The sequence below is a fragment of the Camelus dromedarius genome, chromosome 3, assembly GCF_036321535.1.
Source record: "Camelus dromedarius isolate mCamDro1 chromosome 3, mCamDro1.pat, whole genome shotgun sequence".
Taxonomy (NCBI): Eukaryota; Metazoa; Chordata; class Mammalia; order Artiodactyla; family Camelidae; genus Camelus; species Camelus dromedarius.
Genome location: NC_087438.1, coordinates 23185828 through 23208148, shown reverse-complemented (window position 1 = coordinate 23208148; position 22321 = coordinate 23185828). Strand labels below are relative to the sequence as shown.

At 37.1% G+C, this 22321-nt stretch overlaps 1 long non-coding RNA gene across 3 annotated transcripts in view; it reads left to right on the top strand.

Annotated features, from left to right (window-relative positions):
- The window catches only part of LOC116150225 (uncharacterized), a 450186-nt gene that overhangs the window by 101613 nt on the left and 326252 nt on the right, over nt 1-22321 (top strand). For all 3 annotated transcript variants that reach the window (XR_010378073.1, XR_010378074.1, XR_004133939.2), the window contains exon 3: nt 11888-12040. This is a non-coding gene — a long non-coding RNA (uncharacterized LOC116150225). The remainder of the gene's footprint in view (nt 1-11887; nt 12041-22321) is intronic.

Genomic DNA, 22321 nt, shown 5'->3' with positions numbered 1-22321 from the left:
TTATGTATTATGTTTTTGTAAAGCATAGCTATACCTGTACAGATTTAAGTTTCTCACAAAGATCTGTGAATCCTGAAATCAGTAAAAGTTTGATTCAATTGCAGAAACAGTGACTGAGCACACTATCACTAAATGAAATTATATAAAATAAGATTTTTGTTTTTTTCTTTTATTGCCTCCTTCAGGAGAATATTGAGTTTCATGAGAATAGGGATTTTTGTTTTTGTTTTTGTTTTTGTTTTCAAAAAAACCCCCTACATTCCTAGCTTCTAGAATATTTTATGGCACATTAGTAAGCTATCAGTAAATATTTGCTGAATGAATTCACTTATTTAAAAAAGTTTATTGAGTGTCCATAACAAGTCAAATATCTAGGCACTGGAGAGAAAGTAGTGAATAGGCTGAAGTCCTGGATTTTTGGAGTTTACTTTCAAGTGAAAGGAGATAGATATTAACAAACAATTAAATATGTAATATGTCTGGTGTTAGTTAAGTGCTAAGAAGAAAAATAAAATAAGGCAAGGGGATGGAGGGTAAGGTGGGAAGAGAGAATTGCTGTCTTTGCTGGGGAATTCAGTGAAGGCATCCCTGAGAAGGTGAGTAATGGGTGAATGTTACTGCCCTGGCGCCACAGCCTCTGGGGACACTGAAAAAACATGAAGGATCTGGTCATTGGCCATAAGGTGGTTTTAATCTTCTGACAAAGTCAGACATACTATATATCATGTACGTAACGTGCAAGGGTACTGGCATGCATACAGTGCTATGGGAGCAATGTTTGGAGAATGGAGCATAACCAGATATTTTTAACAAATAAAGTATATGGTTGTGGGGTAGGGGATGACTGTAGAAAGTCTAAAAATACAGAACTGAGTCTAAGCTTTGAAGATTATTCCAGATTAAGAACTTTGCACCTCTGCCAATAGGTGATGGGAGACTAACAGTGGTTTTTAGACTTGAAAAGGGAGCAATCAGATATGTATTCAAGAAAAATACCTTTGGTAGCACGATGGAGGATGAATTAGACGGCATGAGATTGAGTGAGCTGATGTTTTAATAGCATTTTTTGTGAGCAAATATTACTTGAAATAATAGACCAGTCGGGCTAAACAGTGTTTCCCCCACCCCCCAGGCCAAAAAAAAAAAAGTGGGCTTTCAAGGTCATTTTTAATGGCAAAATTGGATCACTACATGAAGTCATAAGAAAAAAGTAAATTATGTTTGATGGTAAAAATTCTAGCTGAGATACTCAAATTAAGACAAAAGCAAGAGTAAGAATTTATAATCTTAGAATTATAGGATAATTAAACTGGTGTAGGGGAAGCACCCAGTTTATCTGTGTGCACTTGTGTTTCCCTACTTAATCCACATGGTGTCATTTTTTACATGTGTTTTCTCAGAGCAGCTACTTTTCATTCACAGGCAGTAGTGATGACTCACTTTATCCCTTTTGGGTATTCGGGGGTCTGATTTCATTCAGGATATCTTCCGATTCACTAGACAGTATATTAGACATTATTGACCAGTTGGAATTTGCCTGGGGAAAAAATTCTTAAATAAATATATCATCCTTGCTTATACTACCCTCACATACACATTTTAACAAAAACTTTTAGCAAAAACTTGATGAGAATCTGTTAGTTTCCTAGGGTTTTCGTAGCAAAGTACCACACACTGGGAGACTTAAACAATGGAAGTTTTTTGTCTCACAGTTCTGGAGGCTGGAAGTCTGAGCTCAAGTTTAGGCACCATTGGTCTGAAGGCTGTGAGGGAAAGATGTTCCAGGCCCCTCTCCTCGGCTTGCAGATGGCTATTTTCTCCCAGTGTCTCTACATGTCTTCCCCTGTACATCTCTGTGTCCAAATTTCCCGTTCTTACAAAGACACCAGTCACACCGGATTAGGGCTCCCCGTAATGACCTCATATTGACTCTGTAAAGACCCTATCTCCAAACATGGTCTCATTCTAAGGTCCTAGGGGTTAGAATTTCAGCATAGGAAGTGTGGGGATTAGGGAACACAGTTCAGCCCATAACAGATGTTTTCTTTCTTCTCTCTGGATCTCCACTATCCCTAAAGTGACGGTGTTCAATAGACCCGGCTCCTTTCACCGGAACTCCTGGTTTCTTCCTGCCATTATCAGCTGGCTTCATTAGCAGCATCCTCATTAAATATCTGGCTACACGTTACTGAAAACTTGTTTGGGACAATTTGCTTACAGTCTTCGTTAATTATTCTAGCTTATGGTTATGTTTCCCTCTGACTTTCTGTAGGACAGCCATGTATAATGTAGTGATGATTTGTGGTGGACTTTTTTTTTTTTCCATCATGTTTGTAAGTCTTTTTTTTTTTTTTAATTTCACATTTCTTGAAAACTGGTACGGTTCTGGCATTTTTATTCTCTGTTCTTCAAAATGTTTAACATAGTTCCAGGTCCCAGTTGGTACTTGAGGAATGTATTTGTGGGCACACAGCAGTCTAGATACCTCAGACTTTTAAAATGAGAGCTGTGTAATCTAAATTATGAAGCTCATTAGTAGGAAAACACACTGGAGAAGGAAATTGCATAATGTGGTAGAAAATGAACAGAATGTCTGTGTCTGAATCCTGACTCTGCTCTTTGCCCACTTTGTGATCTGAGAAAAGTTACTTACCCTCTCTAAACCTTAGTTTTCTCATTCATAAAATGGGGATATTATTAATAGCTACCTCACAGAATTGCTGTGAAGATTAAATAAGATGTGGTAGTAAATAAGATGCAGTTTTTGGCAGAATGTCCAACACATATGGTCCAATCACAAAGTGCATAATGTTACCTCCACACTTGAGTAGTTCTGAATTTAGGATGTATCTGATAATTGATGTCAAAGGAATTTTGCCAACCTTCAGACAGCGAAGTGGGGTATGACATAGTTCTTATTGTCTGTGTGGGTGAACTTAGTCATACAGAGACGATAACCATTCACCCAATTGTTGCCTCAGTTAAATGCTTTGTACTAGTGGCACAAACTTAAATTGGATATCTAATTATTACTTTTAATGTCTTCAAAAGGATTACATTATGATCCTTTAACAGAGCTTTGACATAGTTATAATGGAGTAGATTGCCTATCATATTCCAAGTAATTCAGTTAAAAGGTGATAGAAATTTTCCGATCCTTTGGAATTAGTTGTATGATTTTCATAATTAGTAAAATTTGTATTACCAGTTCATGAATCACAAAGAACAAACATTAAATCTAATCCTGTGGAAATAATCGAACTTAAATTGAGTGACACTCCACAAAATAACCGTCAATGTCAGGAAAGGCAAAGAAAAGTTGAGAAACTATTTAGAATTAAAGGAAACTAAACTGGCATGACAATCAAATAGAATGTTTGATTCTGGATTGGATCCTGAATTTGAAAAATAAAGTCAAATTACTATAAAAGACAGCAGTAGGACAATTGGCACAATTTGATACGGACTTTTTGATAATAATATTGTGTCAATGTTAAATTTTCTAAATTTTTGTTACACTTATTAGATTTATATAGCATTCTTGAATATTTTAATTAAAATAATTATACTGAATTATTTGAGTTGTCACAGGTTGAGTTTCCCAGGAAGTTTAAAGAGGCCAGCACTTGGGGGAGTGAGGAAGCAGGATTAGGTAGAGAGAGGAGCTGCAGTGCTGTCATAACAGAGAAACCAGCTATGGCACAGATTGCTCTGAAGCTGAGATAGCCCTATGGAGTTGTCCTGAATTTGTGCTAGTGGGGCAGAGCTTTATAGCACTGTATTGGCCAGTCATTGGGTGCAGACTGCCGCAGGGAAGAGGGTGGGACTTTTGTCAAAGTGGGTTTCTTTAGCCAAGGACATTTCAGAAGGGCAGTCAGTTGCAAGCCATTCATCACGAAAACCCACAGTTGATGGGGAAAATGAGTAGCTCAGTCCTGAAGAGGGAGAAAGGATATAGGTGTCAGACCACAATATCTACTCTAGTCATGATATCTGCAATTTACTCTAAGATGTCTCAGCAAATAATAATGCTGTAAGAATAAAAATATAAACAAGAATGCAGAAAAACAAGAAAGAGAGAGCTCAAATTGACAAAATACTGAATAACTGGTGAATCTAGGTGAAGGTATACTGTTCTCAATTTTTCTGTAGGTTTGAATGAAAAAGAACACAAAAGTTTAAAAAGTGAAAGTCCCAGGTGATTTCAATATACCACTGGACTAGGGGATGATGAGACAAAGTCATCCTTAGAATTCATTCTAGCTCTAACATGATAAGCTCCTATGGCATGATCAGATCAGTTATGATGCATTTGCTTGGACTCTTGGGCTACTTCCTACATGCTTTTTTCCACATGGGTTTCCAGACTTTGATGCATCATATTATTTAATTAAGTTGGCTTTAGGGATTGTAGGTTAAACTGGGATTCATAAATATAGCTGTTCTTTTCTCCGTTTTGGTGATTAGCAGTGGACAGGTTTCTCTATTAAAGACCATCCCACATCTGAGGAAAAACAAAGTCAAAAATATATTGGGTAAATTTAAGGTAAGATCATTTGATCTTCCAGTTAATAAAATTGTATTATGATAGATACATACTATCATTACTTTCTTAAAAAGCTGCTTCAAGAGAAGCTAATACTTTTAGCTTTATTAAAAGTTAAAAGAAGATATGACAGGCTCAGATATTTTTCTCTTTTATTGTGAAATCTTCCTTGGGATACTTGTTTATTATGAAATAGTTTTAAAAATAAACAATATTTCTTTCTTGTCTTATATCAGTGTCTTCATCTCACTAGGCTGAAACACTGATCCCCAGCACCCAGTTTTAGGTGTGGTGATGATCGTATCATCCCACTCTGTTTTCAGTGTTAAATTAAAGTCTCAACTCAAGAGCACTAAAAATAGTTATTTTCTTACGAAAGATTTGGTGATCCCTTTCCTATGGGGATCTTGCCAAATGCATTCAACAAATATTTTTTGAGCATAGGCCCTGGAGCCAGTCTTCCTGGATCTTATTTTCACTTCCAACACATAGCTGTGTGTCCTTTGAAATATTACATAACTGCCCTGGGTGTCAGTTTCCCTGTCTGTAAAACACACATAAATAAAAGTACCTATGTTATAGAGTTGTTTTGAAGATTAAATGAATTAAAATATGCAGAGTGCCTGGCATGTTATAATCATGAACTAGTTTATTCCCATACCATTTAGGTAAACTGGTACGAGTTGATTAATTACTGGTTTTAATGTTAATTATCTGAAGTATCCTGATCAGCTTTGTTCACATGCTTCACCGTAAACATGATATAGACAGATCCATCATTTGGATCCAAGCTATGGATCATATCCCTCTCCCCTTCCTTCCCTATTCCTTTTTCTTTCCTACTCCTTTTTCTTCCCTACTCTTCTCTCCTCCCACGCTCCCTCCTTTTTCCTTCCTTCCTCCTCTGTCTCCTTTCCTCTCCTTTCCTTCATCTCTCCCTCCTCATTTCCTTCCTTCCTCCTTTCCTTTCTCCTTTTCTCTGTTCTTTTCTTCTTTGTTTCTTTCTTTACAACAGAAGTTTAATGAGAGCCCATTGCCAGGCACTGTGCTCAGTACTTAGCATTCAAGCCTTAAATAAGGTCTAGTCCTTGTCCTTAGGGAGCTCTTAATCTAGTAGGGAAGACACTAGAAAAAAAAAGATATTAACTGTAAAATAATTTGATAACTACTTCAGTATCAGAAACACTGGTGCACTCTGGTGGAGTAGGATAGGATTTAGAGTTAGGAAATGCATCCCAGTTGAGGTGGTAAACTGGTTGGGACTAGCCAAGCAAGGATGCGTTATGGTAACAGAAGAGGGCTGTTGGGAGTTGTGTACATTAGAGGCAGAACAAGGTTGTAATATCACAAGGTCAAGAGACAGCAGGGTGGGGAGCTACAGCCTAAAGATAAACAGAAGAGTTAGGGGAAATGAGGCTGCAGAGTCAGGAGAAGTGAGATCACAGAGAGATCTCATTTTATGTAAAGCAGCTTGGACTTGATATCGTGGGTGAGGGAGAGGAAACCATCAACAAATTTTAAGCTTTTGTGGTGACACAGTCAAATCTTTTTCAGGAGTGATGAATTCTTACTTAATTCAACCACCTTGATTTTTCTGATTCTCAAGTGTTCACACCAACAAGGTACTTGTTGTCCCAATAATATATTCATCCATTTTCCTTTTTCTCAGTTACTTGTATTTGTCCTTTTTTTTTTCTGGCCAGAAATGAAAAATAGTGAATGGCAAAACAAGTGTCTCATTTGTTAACATTCCCTCTAGGTCATTCCTCAGTTTAGAAGTCAATTTCTGTCCTCAGTTTTTGCAGAGAAGCTGCTGTTGCAAGAACAATGTGTTCTCATCAGAGAAGTTTTTGTGTAAGGGCAGCTAGGTGATTCTTGAACTGTCAGGTATAAAACTGGCAGAGGGCACTGCCACAAAATAGTAACAGATGGTCAACAACCGTAATTTATTTAGCACTGAATCATCTAGAAACAACACAAGCAACTAGTTAAAAGTTTCGGGTTTTACACGCACACACACGTGCGTGCGTGCGCACACACACCCCTTTTACTGACCTTTCTGTTTGATGACTGCCCTTTAGGACCTGGAAAAGAACACGAGATACATTAAACAAAAATATGCCCATCCAAATTTGAAAGGTCAATCCCTGGCCTGTTAAATTGAGGTTCTTGACCCATGCTTGTCTCTCTTAGCGTAACTCCCACATGGTTTGAGGGAAAACATACCCTTTAGAAAACAGAGGAGACTGTCATGGTTTGAGGTTGTGAAACTTCCTATAGTGCCCCGGGTTTCATTAAAACCTCTCCATCCAGTTTTGCAAAGTGCTCTTCTTCGTACTTAAAAATGCCCCACATATTTTAAACCATGTGTTTCATATTCATTTAGACATCTCGTTAAGCTAGAGTTGGGTAAGAATCGCTTAGTGTCCAAAAAGACCTTTCCTTCTAGCCTTTGGTTCTTAGAAATAGAAAGTTAGACTTTGCCAAATGCAAATAAATTCCAGACCCTTACATTTTAAATGGGTTTCGTAAGACTGGAAAAAAACCTCATGTCCCTATCCTTATTCTCCACATATTCAGGCACAGTAGTCTTTCTCAAAGTGTAGTCTCCCCACATGAGAATTGCCACAGTGTTGTTAAAAATGCCTCTTTATGAGTCCTGACATGGATTTACTAAATTTGAATTCCTCCTTATTTTATATAGTATGATTCTTTATAAGAAACTGGAGATATACAGTAGCTTCTCTGTAAGTTTTAGCTATTATTATACAAATGATTTCTAGACATCTCAATTTGTTTAATAGGCATTCGGAACTTGTCATGTTTAAAATTGAACTCATTGTCATTCCTCCAAATATAATGAAAAGCATGCCTTGTTTCAGTGCAGGGTATCACCTCCACGCCAGAAGACCGCACTCACTCCCTATTTCCAATTGGTCAATATGTCCTGTAGATTTTACCTCTTTACATCTTTCCAGTTAATTCCTTCATTTCCATGCCCCCTGCTACTGTCTATTTAGACCCATAGCATTCCCTCTCCCTAGGTCCAAATTACTGCAGACATGGCTTTCCTTTGCCTTCAGTCCTCAGACTTCTTCAGTAACTAATCCATCTGCCACACTGTATATATATATATATATAAAATTCACTACAAAAGTAATGCCACTTTTCTTCTTGACTGCCTGGGCACAGGCTATGCTTCCTTTTTAATGTCCAGAGTTTAATTTTTCTTTTAATACCCATGACCCTCATGATCTGCCTCTTTCCTTCCTCTGCAGCTCACTTCACACTGCTTCCTCACCTGAATCCACACAGAGTGGATGTGTTATGCTGTTCCATGCCTCCATGCTTTTACACATGCAGTTATCTTCTTTCATTCTTATTTACCTTCAATACATCTTCCTCTTCTAGCTTCTTCTAGAAAAGTCTATGTGTCTTTTAAAAATCAGCTTTAACGTACCCTCTTCTTGAAAGTCTTCCCCTGACTACCAATCTGATTTAATTGCCACTATGCTTAGCATAGTGTAATAAATAATAGAATTCACCATTTTGTTTTTTTCTTGGGAGAATTCAAGTAATTTAACTAAAGTTAGTTATAAAACTTGGATTGAGACCCACCAGTTCCTCTACATTTACTCTCAAACTTTCTAAATTTATCAAAGTTGGATTGCTGATTACATTTAGAGGGAGGTATCTGAGAGGGGGCATAAGGGCTTGCAGGAGTACTGATAATGTTCTGTATATTGACCTGGGTGGTGTCTTCATAAATATAAACATAATATGTATCAGTTAATCCTTCTACTGTGTACTTAAATTTGCACTTGACTGTAAGTTATGCTTCAGTTTTTAAAAAATGAATATAAGTAGCTGATTTTTTAACTATAAAATTTATTTCCAGGCCATTTTTGTTCATTTCTCTTTTGCCTATCAAATGAAATCATAGGAACCTTGCTTCTAGATGATAATTTTAAATAGCGAGCTATGTTTAGCTTTCTGTGAAGGAGGGCTTTTAAAATCTTAACTTCTCAGTAGACAATGAAATAATAAAATGGGATTCATTGGAAAAATGGCTTAATACTTGCTTTACTTATGTTTCTGCTGTTTGCTGTATCTTCCCCAAATATTTATTTTATTGGGCTAGGTTTTAATCTCCTTGCTACTGGAATATTCTTTTTAGCTTTTCAAGGTTACCAAAACTAAAGATTGTATGAATTGTCTCATCAAGGTTATTTTTAAAATCCTGATAAGAAAAATAACGAATCTCTCTTGATTTTCAACTTTGAGGTCTTATATCCTTGTATTGATCATTATACTGCATGATCTTTAAACTCTTAATCTTAATCTATGATTCCACTTCGAGTGGTTTTCCATGAAGAGAGATTATTGGTAAGAATTGCATCCACTCTTGGCTATGTCTTCCAAGAGGAACTTCAAAAATAGAGTTGTAAGTTTCATTGCAGACTGTTTAGTTTACTATTGCATCTCCAGCACCTAAAACGGTCCCTGGCACATAGTTGATGGTCAATTATAATAACAGCAATATTGATAAATGAATAAATGAAATGACTGAAACAGTGTAGAATATGCTGCTCATTCCTCTGCTCCTAGATCTGCTATGATTCACAATTGTCTAATTTTGGTCATTTGTCTTCTGAACAATTTAACATTTAGAAATTCAATTTATAACTTACAGAAAAGGCCTTCATAACAGTTTCTAACTTTCATTTACTATTTTAACAAATGCACTTAGTGAAGAAACATATGATTATGTGCTATTTTTATTTTGCTCAAAAATTTAACTAGAATTAGTAATATAGTTCATAGAAAAATTTTAGTATGTTTTTACTATTGAGAGATTTCATGAATTCTTAAATTTGAATTTTAAAAAATATGTTAAAAAAAGAAGCAAGTGAAAGAAGCAATTTAATTTATCCTCAGCTATTCCAGATTGATGCGTTAATACAACCCATTGCACTGGATTAAGTTCTGGAGATCAATTTAATTGTCTTCCAGAGCTGGAGATGTCTGCTGATACCTAGAGAGTACATAATGGAACCTTCTAAAAAGACTTTTTTTTTTCTTTCATTGATTATTGCCTTGTACTAAATCTTTCTGTCAAAGCTTTACTCAATTTTTGTAATGCATGTTATCATATTTTGATTTTTTTCAGTCTCCTCTAGATCTAACCAATTTTTTGTACTAGATCTAACCATTTTTACTTAAAATTGGCCCCTTATTAAATCTGGGCAGTTGTGGAGAGGAGGGACTGGGGAAGGAGATTAAAGTTGCTTAAAAAAAATCACATTGCTACATAAATCTTAATAAAATTCCTGAGAGAAAGTAAGGGTGCAAGTTCTCACAGTAATTTTAATTTTAATCCTTTTTCATCAAGAGATAGCTAAAGCCAACTATGCACAGTTGGGACCTCTTTGTCAGGTTATATGCTTAGAAATAAATGTAGCCTTTAAAAATATTGGTTTCTGGGAAATCAGGAATAATAAACCTTTTGACACTTCTTGTCATAGCTACTCATCAACCAATAATTCTGGAATCAGCTTGTTTATCATGGTGTCACAACACTCAGTTTTCAAAGTTTGGATGAGTTTGTAGGAAGTACCATTTTTACTCTGTTGTGACTCATGTACATGTCTTTGATGTTACTATAAAATAAGGAGGCAGGGTTTCATTAGCCGCACACTAAATGTTAGCCTTTTTATTCAATAGTTACATCAGCTATAGGTAAGGCAATCTAATCCTGTACCTTAACTACATTTATATCAAGTACAAATTCATTGAGCACAACACAGCTATATTCCTGAGAGATGGGAGCATCAGTATTGTTATTGTGGGATTAGAACAAATTTTGAACTTGACTGAGGTCAGAAGTAAACCTAGGACTGGAATCCATAGTTCCTTCAAGTGACCTTGACACCTTGAGATTTTATTTAATTTTTGCACTCTAGTCAAGTAAGAACAATGAAATGGGAATAATGCTCTCTTCTCTATTTTATAGGGTAATATTAAAAGTAAGAGTGAAGTAAAGTCTATAGTCTTCAAAAAAATTAAAATGTTTTGCAAACCTAAGATGGTGTTGCTATTAAATTTTGTTTTGGCTAATGCTGACAGTAATTTGCAATAACCAGATCATTTATATTTTCAGTCCCAGTTATGTTTGTTAGGACTATAGAAGCAGACACTTAATAATGTTGACCAATTATAGCTATTTTTCAGAGCTATGTTTTCAAAGGCAGCTGAGTTCTGGGAGAAATGTAGCAAATGATTCATCCATACTGTGGAAAATGTATTTTTCCTTAATTTTTTCCCTAAAAATGAGAATATATTCATTGGGCATAGAACCAATACATTCCGATTAAAATCAGTTTAACACTTTCTTTTCCAAGAATTCTTTTTCAGCTATTTTTTTTTGGCCACTATTTTGTTGTCCTATTACTATTTTCCAGATCTGTGCTCGATTTTGTGGGAAAATATAGAAAAATTAGGAAATGTGTGACTGACATTGAAAGAGTTTACACCTTTGTGGAGTAAAATAAGCCATACATTTGGCATTTTTATTAAATGCTTTTTTGGAGATTACATAATTAAATAATTATTAATAGTTTTCATGCCCACCAAAAAAAGTCTTACAAAGGATCTAGCCTATTAAAATTCCTTTAACTTGGTTTCCCACTTAGGATATTCACCAATACAAATGATGCCCCTTCATCGTCTGACTTTTTATAGACCAGTAATTTCTATTGATTTAAAACAAAGTGTTCCTATGGGGCAGTGTGAAATGTTGATATGTATTCTATATCATCAGAATGTGATTGAATTTTGCCGAATTTAATTTTAAGTTTAAGTAGTTTAAACTTTTTATCTTCATGATTGTAATTTCCTAGAAGGAAGAACCCATGTGTTTTACTTTCCTGTATAATCCAAGCATCAATCCGGCGTAAAATGATACCATTTCCCCTCACAAGCTAAGAGCCTTGTTAGGAATTGTTACATACCTATACAAATTTAACAATAGTTGCATGATATGCACCTTTATTTAATGATATGAGGGAAGAACCAATTTAAATCTTAAGATTACCATGTCCACATGAAGAAAAGAACTTCAAATTATTACCTGACAAAATTAAATATGAATTATTTTCAAGTCTACTAAAATAATATTAGATTTTCCTTTCACTAGCTGCTGAAATTCTGTTTATTATAAAAGATATTGAAAAAATAAATACGCAAAAACATGGACTTGCTTCTTTCTGGTATATAAAATTTGTTACTCTTTTTAATATTGGCCAATAAATTTTCTTTTCTTAAATGTTTGCTATCTTCCAGGGTCTGGCACTGAGCAGGCACACAATAAATGTTTTTCAGTTGAGCTGAAAATGTAGACATGGTAACAGATGAGAAAACACACAACAACAACAACAACAACAACAACAACAACAGCACCCAACATAAGCCCAACGCAGAGAAAACACAATAAAGGTGAGTTTGTTGCTCAACTCCCCAACCAGTTCCGAATATTTCCTGTGCTTCATAATTTTGCTGCTGTTGAATCCCGTTGAGTTCCTTTATTTAAAACCTCAAGTTTGCTGATAAACATGACAACAGAGGACCTGATTCTTTGACCAAACTGTGAGTGATTATAACTAAATGTCCATAAATAGTCTTTCACATAAGGGCCAGTGGGAGAAGGTCAAAATGTGTCACATCCTACACTTGGCCGCTTTTCCCAATATGCTTTGAGATCTGCTAAAACCTTTGTTTCAATGAACTTTCACTCAAGTGTTGCAAAAGGAAATGAAACATAGTATGTTGATGGAAAGTCTGCCCCAGTATTATGTTTTCTTTCTCAAAATATACTGTTTTATTCAGGACTAGCCTAATCCTAGCATGACCTTAGCCATAATTATACTGACTCCATTCACCTTGTGCAATTAACTGGGTAATTGCATGAATGTGAACATTCCTTTGGCCAGCCTTTCCCCCATATAATTCTGCAGGGGACATCCTCTTCAGCTGCAATGTATTCTTCTGGGATCTAATTATGATGTCTCTTGAAAACTGGCCAGAGTACAAGAATTCAAGCTGATTTTCCAGGGCGGAGACCATGCAAAAATCCCAATTGGATACAATCCAGTTGTAAACATTGTGCTCTTCAACTGCATTGTAATGGAGTAATCCATTACAATCTTAATTCAAACATTAAAATTGAGTGCTAAAATATGTCTTGACTGTCCAGCTTCTCCTTTAGCAGAGCTGAGTGTTGACATACTTACTGAGTGTTGACTGGTTTGTTGGTAAGGTTGATAAGCCCTGTTGTGCTTTCTTAGACAAGATAATTGCTCTTGCTATGGAGTTGCTGCAAATTGGATAATAGGCTCCAGCCTAGAAGAAGGGCCAACGTAGTTAATTTAGAGACTGAAATTATTGAAATAATTTTAATTTCTTCCCAAGGTGAAAGAAACTTGTAATGATGGTCTGAACTTCTGAAGCACTGGCAAGAAGAGTTGAAAATGTATAAACCATTGCTCTATGTTTTGACTCAGTGGAAGTAAATGAAAGCACACATTAATTTTTGTGTTTTCTCAGCTTGTCTTATTAAGGCTTCAGAAAAAGACCACTGATGTTGGCAACCGCAGCATCCTTCTGTGGGAATTATGCTTTCATGGATTAGGGTTTTTGAGTTCGTTGAGGACAGAGTACTATGGTTTTGTAAATCATTCACCATCCAAATTCATCTTTCTCTTTAAATGATGAAATAGTCATCAGAGGAGAGGTATGTGGAGTAATGTGTGGAATGAACAAATGCAGTCAAATGGATTCCATTATGTGATTAGGAACAGGTATTAATGAATCAATTTAGTTATTTAGTTGTAGCTGTATACTTGGTCCTGTAGCTTAGGGTGGTGGCAGCTTCTTGCTTTTCTTAACCCCTGGGTTACCTTATACAGTCCTCTGTTTTCCTTCTCAGTCCTTCTTCAATCTACGTAACAAAATCCCCTCTATTACACTCCTATATTCCTGTTTCCTTTGTTGGACCATACTGATGGGAATGGATTTTGTTTTATTGATAGAGAGAAAGAATAAGAAAAAGTTGAAGAAGAGAAGTATAGTGATGTAGTTTATTGATTGCTAATAAATATTTTTAGTATGCTTAGAACTGGCCTGTGAGCTGTCAGTTTTTCCCTCCTCCTCCTGTATCTGTAAGGCACTGCTCACTTGCAGTAGTTTGAAGGACCTGAGGTGGACACCTGAATTTGCCAGGTCTTCAGTGATTGTTCTTATTGAGACTCTTATTCCTGCTCAGTCATCTGACTCCCTGTCAGTTCAGTGTTCTTCCAGGAGGATATTGAGTTTGTCCACTGGAGGGCCTCTGTATTTTTCTATTAATGCAATATACGGAGAAGAAAGAATGAATGCTTAACAATTCAATGTGGGAAATTAAATATTCAGTCCAAATGAATTTTCTTGTTCCCCCATAGAGCAGCATTTATGAAATTCAGACTTCATTTAGCTGCGTTTTTGCTTCTCCAACCAAATCATAATATCAGTAATTTTTCTGTGTATACTTTGGTTGAGATTTTCTCCATAAATAAAGCTTCTACTAAAATGACTTCCTTAATATGATGTTAGATGTGATTAGTTCACTGAAAAACCACAGAAGAATAATATTTATATGATCAACACTGTAAAAGTAATACCTCAGATACCATCTAGTCATGAGTGCTCTATAGAAAGCAATGCACATGCTCTTTCCGTCTCTGCCTTTAAAGAGATCAATCTCAAGAAACCATGATAGTCTCTGCTTCTTTATCAGAAAGGTCACTCCTTTGGTAAATTTTATTAAAGAATGATTTACTGAATTGGATTGTAAAGGAAACAAAACAAATATGATATGCAACAATTTGTCCTCCTTATGCTAATAAAAAACTGGCATAATTGTATGTCTCTTAAAAATACAGGTTTTCTATGGTTTTAAAGCATACGCAGTATTAAAGCATTCGGTCCTTTAAAAGACAACCCAGTGTGAAATATTGTGTAGAATCTGGAGAACTGAAGGCCAAGGTAGAAACCAAGATGGGTATTGTATCTATCCTAGGGAGCTAGCCCATTTCTCTGAGACGATCTTGAAATATTAATTGCCTCCAATTTACATGTTTCATATCAAAAAATCCAGGTTAAATGGAACTCAGATGACCTAGCACTGATTTTATGAACACCTTTACACGAATTTGAATTAGGATGTGTAAAGCCAAGCAGAGGCAATCAAGTGAATACAGGAGCTTTCTTTGGCTCATAGAAGGACTTGGACAGCCAGATGCATTAATACCCTGTGAGCATACATGCATAAAAAGCCTTATGTAAGTGTCAGGTGCTAGGCCGGTGATGATGGTGTATTAAAAATCGTCCGATAGGTGGTAACACAAATCCAGTCTCCTCGTAAAATAAGCTTACATGTTTTTTTTGGTAGGAATCAGCACTAGGCTGGACAGTTAATGAGGTCCAGAGCTGTTTATTGGTTACTCCTGAGGAGCCTGATGAAGTAGTTCAGTCATGCTGAGATGCTGCTTGGGTGGTGCTGGAAACCTATCCAGCCTCAGTGCCCATTTTCTCCCACAGTGATGGATATTTCTGTGAACCAGTTGTCTGCAGTTTTTAGGGGATCTATCGCATGGAAATTGTGGTGTTTGTTTGTGCCTTCATTTCCTTATCACATCTTGGTGCTTGGGGAGAAGAGGGGATGTATTAGGGTCAGCTGGATGGCATTAGGTCAGAGGCAGATGGGAAAAGATGGTCTTTGCTAAGGGGTCTCAGCCAGCTTGCAAAAGGCTGTGCTGAGGGACTGAAAGATAAGCAGACTTAGCAAGTGTGGGGAGAGGAAGCAGCACTTCCTCCAGGCAGTTCTCAGAACTGTTTCTAAGCTGTTTACTTCCTATTTTGATACCTAGAGCAACAAGAAACAAGGTCTCTGGGCCAGTCTTTGACTGGCCTTGTCCTGAGCTTGTTTATCCACTCGTTCTGTCAGGAAGCAATTGTGATAAGGCCTCTGGCACTGCACTGGAAGACTTTTCTTTTCCATTTTGTGTGTAGCTTTTGATTGATCATGTTGTGAACACAGTGCTCTATTCTTGGGTTGATTTATTAACAAGCTTCAAAGAATCTCCACCATTTAGAGGGTTTTTTCGTTTTGCTTAAAGAGGAAAGCATTATTTGCACCTCTAAATAAGGACATTTTCCAGGCTTTCAGTTCAATAACTGATGAAGATGGAGTGGCTCTGTGGCTTGAGAACAATGCACCCACATTGAGACGTATTACATATATGTACACTTGACATCTCATTTATTGTGCTGGAGCAGACCTGCTTTTTTCTACCGAGAAGATGGACGGTGAGAGGCTTCTTAAAGAAAATACTGGTTTGGACAACTCATTTTGAGGCTCTAGGTACTATTCAAAGGGATTCTATTATTTTATTATACTTTAGGGAGATTCCCTTCTTTTCTTCACCCTAAAACCACTTGCCCTCCTGCAGCCCTCCCTTTGCAATGGCCTGGAGCTACAGCATATTTATTTTGAGTTATTGGTTTGGTATTGGATTGGGTCTGTGTATGGACTCTGCCTGCTTTGGCCCAAGATTTGATTTGCTTGGTCCCACTTCAAATATTGTCAACACCCTGTGCATTTAGGGCTCTATAAAAATATGAAACAATAACCACAACTTTATGAGCTGAAAACAGCTTTTGTCACCACACTTACTTTCAGTGGACAACAGCAATTTCCACATTTGAAAAGCCACCAATATTAAACATCTTTCATTATCTCCATACTACTTCCAATAAAGCTGACATAATGAGAAATTGGGAGCATCTTCTTTCTCTGTGTTTTGTGTAGATATCGATCCAGTGAATGGTTTTCAAAGTAAAAATAAAAACATTCTGCCCTGTAATGAGAAGGCTTAGATAGAAAGTTCCTGTTATCTAGCAGCTGGTATCACTCGTCATGTTTATTTTTCCTTCTATGCCTTGACCAACAGTAGAGGAACGAGGAGAACAGAACACTAATGAAAACAGTTTCCTAAAAAAAAAAAAAGAAAGTGTGACCTGCCTGCAACTCAGAGCAGCTTTGGTTTCTGGGAAATACCATCTCGAATTCTGAGCAGTCATCAGATAAGACAATTGTGGCACACCTGAGTAGACAAACAAATTGGGTGTAAAGGGCAGTTACAGAAGAGTTCTGATAATGACCAATGAGGCCCTTTTGTGAAGGCATTTATTCAGGATGGCCAGGTGTCATGTTGGGTCCACAAATGTTAGTCCAAGGACTGTTGCTATTTTGTTCTTAAATTCCTACTCTCTGTGGTAAAGTAGGACACATAGTGAGTCTCTCAGAAGAATAATTTTTTTAAAAATTAGGTGGTTACTTTCTTTAATGGGGGTTAAATGCCTTTTGTTTTATGAAATGGTTGTGAGTGGGTAGTCATATGTTTACTGTCTTTACTTGAAAAAGAAAAAGAAAAATGTGACATCCTAGTGTTGGTCACCAGAGTTTCTACTGAAATATAAAATTCTGTTGTCTTTTTTTTTTTCTTTCATTTGTGTGAGTCAATAGGCACTTACTGGCAGGGAGACAGAATCTCTGAGCAGGCACCTGTGATGTCTCCAGTAAGGTCTGGAAAGAACATATTGACTCACTTGTGTGAACTATGTACTAATCAGCAAAAAAAAGAAAAAAAAAAAAAGAAAGAAAGAAAGAAAAGGAAAAAAAAAAAAAAACGTGTTTGGTATGATACCAACTAAGTAAAACTTTACAGTCAGTGGAGTACATCACAGATGAAGATACCGTAGGTTTGCCGGGACCCCAGAGAAGAGAAAATTGCCCATGATAAGGCACATGCTAACAGGATTTCTAGAGGGACAGCCTTGGTTGTCTGACCTCCTTTTACCTCTGGGATCCATGCCCATAGCCGTTCATTGGCTGCAAAACACAGGGCAGCTGCACTGGGTTCAGCGGCAGCGTAAGCCTGTGTCATATATTTGGATTCTGTTCACAAGGGGCAGCCTCCATGAGTCCACAAACAGCTCATTGGTTCTAAGGGCAAGCTCTTGAGGCTGAATGCTCTTGGCACGGCCTTTGTGGGTGATGGTACGATATTTTGAGATATGGTGTTATTTACCATGTTACCGTGCATTGCATGGTGAGGCTGAGGAAGCAGCATTGAACAGTGAACCCAGGGGACCTGGTTCTCATGTAGGTTCTGTTTCTGATTTGCTGGTTTAACTTTTCTGGGCCTCAGTTTTCTCATTTGTAAACTGACAAGAGTTGGACTAGGTTAGTGTTTCTAGACAGTGTCTGTTCATCCCACCTGTATCAGGCTCAAAATGCTTGTACAAATGCAGATCTCTGGGTCCATCTGGCCCTGTTGAATCACAGTGTTGTGGTTTGGTCCCATAGTCTGCATTTGTAACACCCTCCTCTGCTGAGTGACTCTTCCACAAGCATAAGTTTGAGAAGTACACTACTAAACTAAATATTTCTGTAAGGTTCCTTGTATTCTTTCATTTCCTAATATTCAGGTTGGTGCTATAAAAGTAAAAACTGTCCCAACCCCATGGGAATGGCTAAGGGCCATTAAGGGTATTTTGTCCAACTAAACTCTTTTGTAGATAAAACTTTTTGGAACTGAGTTATCTCCAGTACTTTAGGTTAGAAAGATTGCTTACATCACAGAGATAAATTAAAACAATGCCCTTGAGGGGAAAAAAAACTTCACAAGGTTTTGAAAACACATACATCCTTGTACGACATTCCCTTTCAGTCACCTTCAAAAGAATCTCTTGAAGATCCTAATTTCCTCTCTGTGGGCTGTGGGTCAGTCTGTGTGAGACTTCACAGCCAGGTGACTCAGCTCTGCAGGCTTGGGCTCCGCACTGGTGAGGGTTCCGCGCTTCTTGACTCCTTCAGACTGAACATTCGAGTTACAAGCCACATAATACCATTTGGTAGGGATTGTAGCTAAGGAAAGTCCGTTCACAATCTGGCACCTCATAAAGTCAAATTTAGAGTTTGTGGGGTTTGGTATATATAATTTTTTTTTTTGGTTTTAAGCAAGCACCTGGATGTGGGTTTTTCTCTTTCTGGCTGACAAAACAAAGTGGAGTTCTGTTAATTTCTCCCCTTTAAACACTTTATGATCTTTGCCTCATTTTATTTGGACTTAATTGAGCAAGCTAGGATTATTGCACATACAAAGCAGCTGCCTCCAGCTTGGGTTCTACCAGATGAATTAGAGCTTTGGATTTCCTTTCTCCAGCAAATACAGTGGTGGTTCTCAAGCAGGGACAGTTCCCCCTTTGGGAACATCTGACAGTATATGGAGATATTTTTGCGTGTCACAGCTGGGGCAGTACAACTGGCCTCTACTGGATAGAGGTCAGGGATAGTGCTCAACAGGGCACAAGTAACCCCCCCACCCCCAACACAGCATTATCTGATTCAAAATGTCAGTAAACCCAAGGTTGAAAAACTCTAATACTCACTCAGTAACTAGAGTAATAATTTATATATTCTGGGATAGGGGCACTTCAGTAAAGCCAGAGGAGTGGAGGATGGAGGAGTAAAGGGAGGGTGACTTTGACATGGAATTTTTGACACAACTTAAAATGAAAATGAAGTCCAACTATTTTCTAGGACAGGTTCAGGTTCAATGAGGTGCTTATAACAGATTTTGAAAAGGAACCAGGCTGGGTTGAATATAAGGAGGCAAGCCCATTAATTTTAGGCCAAGTAATACCAGACATAAGACAAGTTTCATTTGTTAACAGAGACATATTAAACATCTTAGCATAGTTTGTCTTTCTGATGAGAGTGACTTGAACAAATAAATTTTTAAAATATATATTTTCATGTCTTTCTTTTAAAAGTTATATTTTGAAGGTTCTAGAATCTCAGATCTAGAATATCTTTCCATCCCTTTGAGTTTGCTCAGGCTCTGAAAAGCATCAAGTAGTTGATCACTAGCTATAAAGGGAGCTTGACTGAAGGTTCTGCTTCCTGTTGATGTCCTTCTGCCCTGCACCTGCATGGGTTATTTTCTCTACCCCAATTCATTCTCTTTTCTTCCCAGTGCACCAGAAAACTTTTTTGTTCCCTGGTTTCTGGGTAGATTTGGCTAATAAGAGACACCAAGAAACCGGAGGGCAGGAGGAAAAAGAGGTCCAAGATATTTACTCCAGTCCTCCATCCTCCCTGCTCTCAGCATCTGGCAGCGTTCTTCCTCTGAGACCCCAATTACTTTGGGCCAGCCGTTCTTCCTCCAACACTGGCAGGTTCCAGGAACCCTGTTTCCTCCCCTTGCTTCTTCAGACCTAGAAACAGTAAAGGCTTTTCACTCCTGTTAGTCCCTAGATGCTTCACCATCTCTTTTTGTTTCCCTGAACTCAGAGCACTGTTCTGTAAATAGTCCCTTCATTCAAATCTTTTTGGTAAGCTTTCTTTAGTGTGCCATCTGTTTTGTGCTAGGGCTCTCACTAATGCGGTACCTGTTAAGTTTTTAGTGGAAGGTTACTGATTTTGTATTAAATATTCAAGTAATACTGAACTAGAGGCTGGAAGACTTGGATTCTTGTTCCAGTTCTGTTATCTCTTTCCTTATGAAAACCCATCATGCCTTAGTCCCTATCTATTAAATAAGGTTAAAAAAATATGTTCTTCTTACATAGAAATACACCTTTCTTACATAGATGTGAGAATGAAATTAATGTGTACAGTTTGAAAACATTAAGCACTAAAAATTGGAAGCCACATTTTGGCAAGGAAACTAGCAACATGTATTCTAATACTTGACCTCAATTTTTTAGGACTCTGACTTTGTGTGTATATGTATTTTGGTTCATTGGGACTCCTTTTCCCCATGAAAAATATGCTGATTAGATTAGATGATCTTCCTGGTTCCTCTTAGCTTCAAAAATTTTCACAGTCTTTATATATTCTGTTCTCATTGTTCTAGACTATTCAGCAGCATGACCTGTAAAACCAAAAATTAAAATGTGGAATGTAGAACTGGAGAAAACTGTAGATAGAAAAGAAAATTTGAAATATTTGAAATTTGAAAATTTGAAATATAGAAAGTTAAAAGATGGACTTAACATCAACGTGGTTATAAAAGGGAAGGACAATTGGGTAGATGTTATAGGAGATAGATGTTAAGTATAAATATTTGGACTGGTTCAATAATGAAGTGGAAAAGGTTGGCTTTCAGGGCAGTGACATGTGCATCACTGGGATTGTTCAAGCAGAAATGTATTTGCTCATTTCTCAGAAATACTGTAGAGAAGATTTCTGTGATGATAAGAGATTGGACGTTGTAGTTACATGATTTAATATTGTAATGGTTATGTAAGTCACAATATAGTTGGATTGTGCAGGAGTGTTAAAAAGTTCTAATGTTTTTTTTTCAACAAAAGAAGACAATGGCAACAAGAAGGGAGAAGGTGTAAAGCATTATTATGTATGTGGTCATCTATGTTTGCAGCGAAGCAGAAAGAATAGAGCAGGGTTTAGATTCCAAGAACAACTATTTTTTATGTAAGCTGCTAGAAAACCTCCACTGTAATAGTACTTAACCCCTTCATTTGAGGACTTCCAGTCACTTCATAACTGTTTAATGAATTCCTACTGTATATACCAAATGTGTGCAGAGATCAAATAGCAACTGGGTTTTAAAAAGGCATGCAGATTTTAGAAGGGAAAGGAGACTACAACACAGTGCTGTTTTTATTATCAGTATGTTCTAGAGAGGGGAAGCCCTTGTAAAAATGGTAGTTTGGCTTTGCCATCACTTCATTCCTTTTTTAGTTACCTCCCTGCCTCCTTTCAGCAACCCTTCCTTATTCATTTGACAGATATTTACTAAATATCTACTAAGTACAGATACTGTTCAAGGCTATAAAGATACGTCAATGAACAACAGAGACAAAATGATCAGTGCCTTGAATCTGCATTTTGTTTCTGATTATCAAAATTCTGAAAGGAGTCCACCTCATCAAAGACTCAACCCCTTCCTGCCTCCTGCAACACACATCAATTTGTTGTCAACTCTGTTTTTTACATTAAGTTGAGCAAGTGGAAAACAAGACAAGTCTGACCAAAGGTAAGGAGATTGAGCATCAACATTTAATATGCAGCAACAATCACATCTCTCCACTTTAGCAATGAATAGGAACGTGACCCACCTTTGTTAAGTACGTGGTGTTTTGGACTGAAAAAATCCGTATGTTGAAGTCCTAAGTCCCAGTACTTCAGAATGTTATCTGTTTGGAGATAGGGTCTTTAAAGAGGTATTTCTTGTAAAATGAGATCGTGTAGGTGGAACCGAATCCAACTGATGTCCTTTTAAGAAGAAGAGATTAGGACACAGACACATACAGAAGAAAGACCATTTAAGACAGAGAGAAAATAGCCATTTACAAGTAGAGGAGAGAAGCCTCAGAAGAAAGCAGCCAACCCTGCAAACACTTGATCTTGGACTTCTTGTCTCCAGAACTATGATAAAGTAAATTTCTGTTGTTTAAGCCACACAATCTGTGGTGCTTCATTATGGCAGCTCTAGTAAACTAATACACATGGTATGGGATGGTAAGTAGCACTTGATTTCAAAATTTCTTATCACATAGACATGGGGCTGCTGTAATTCCATCCTTGTCCCCACATCCTTTTCCCCTCATACCTGCTTTACACCACTGACGTTGTGCCAGGTCAACACCTGG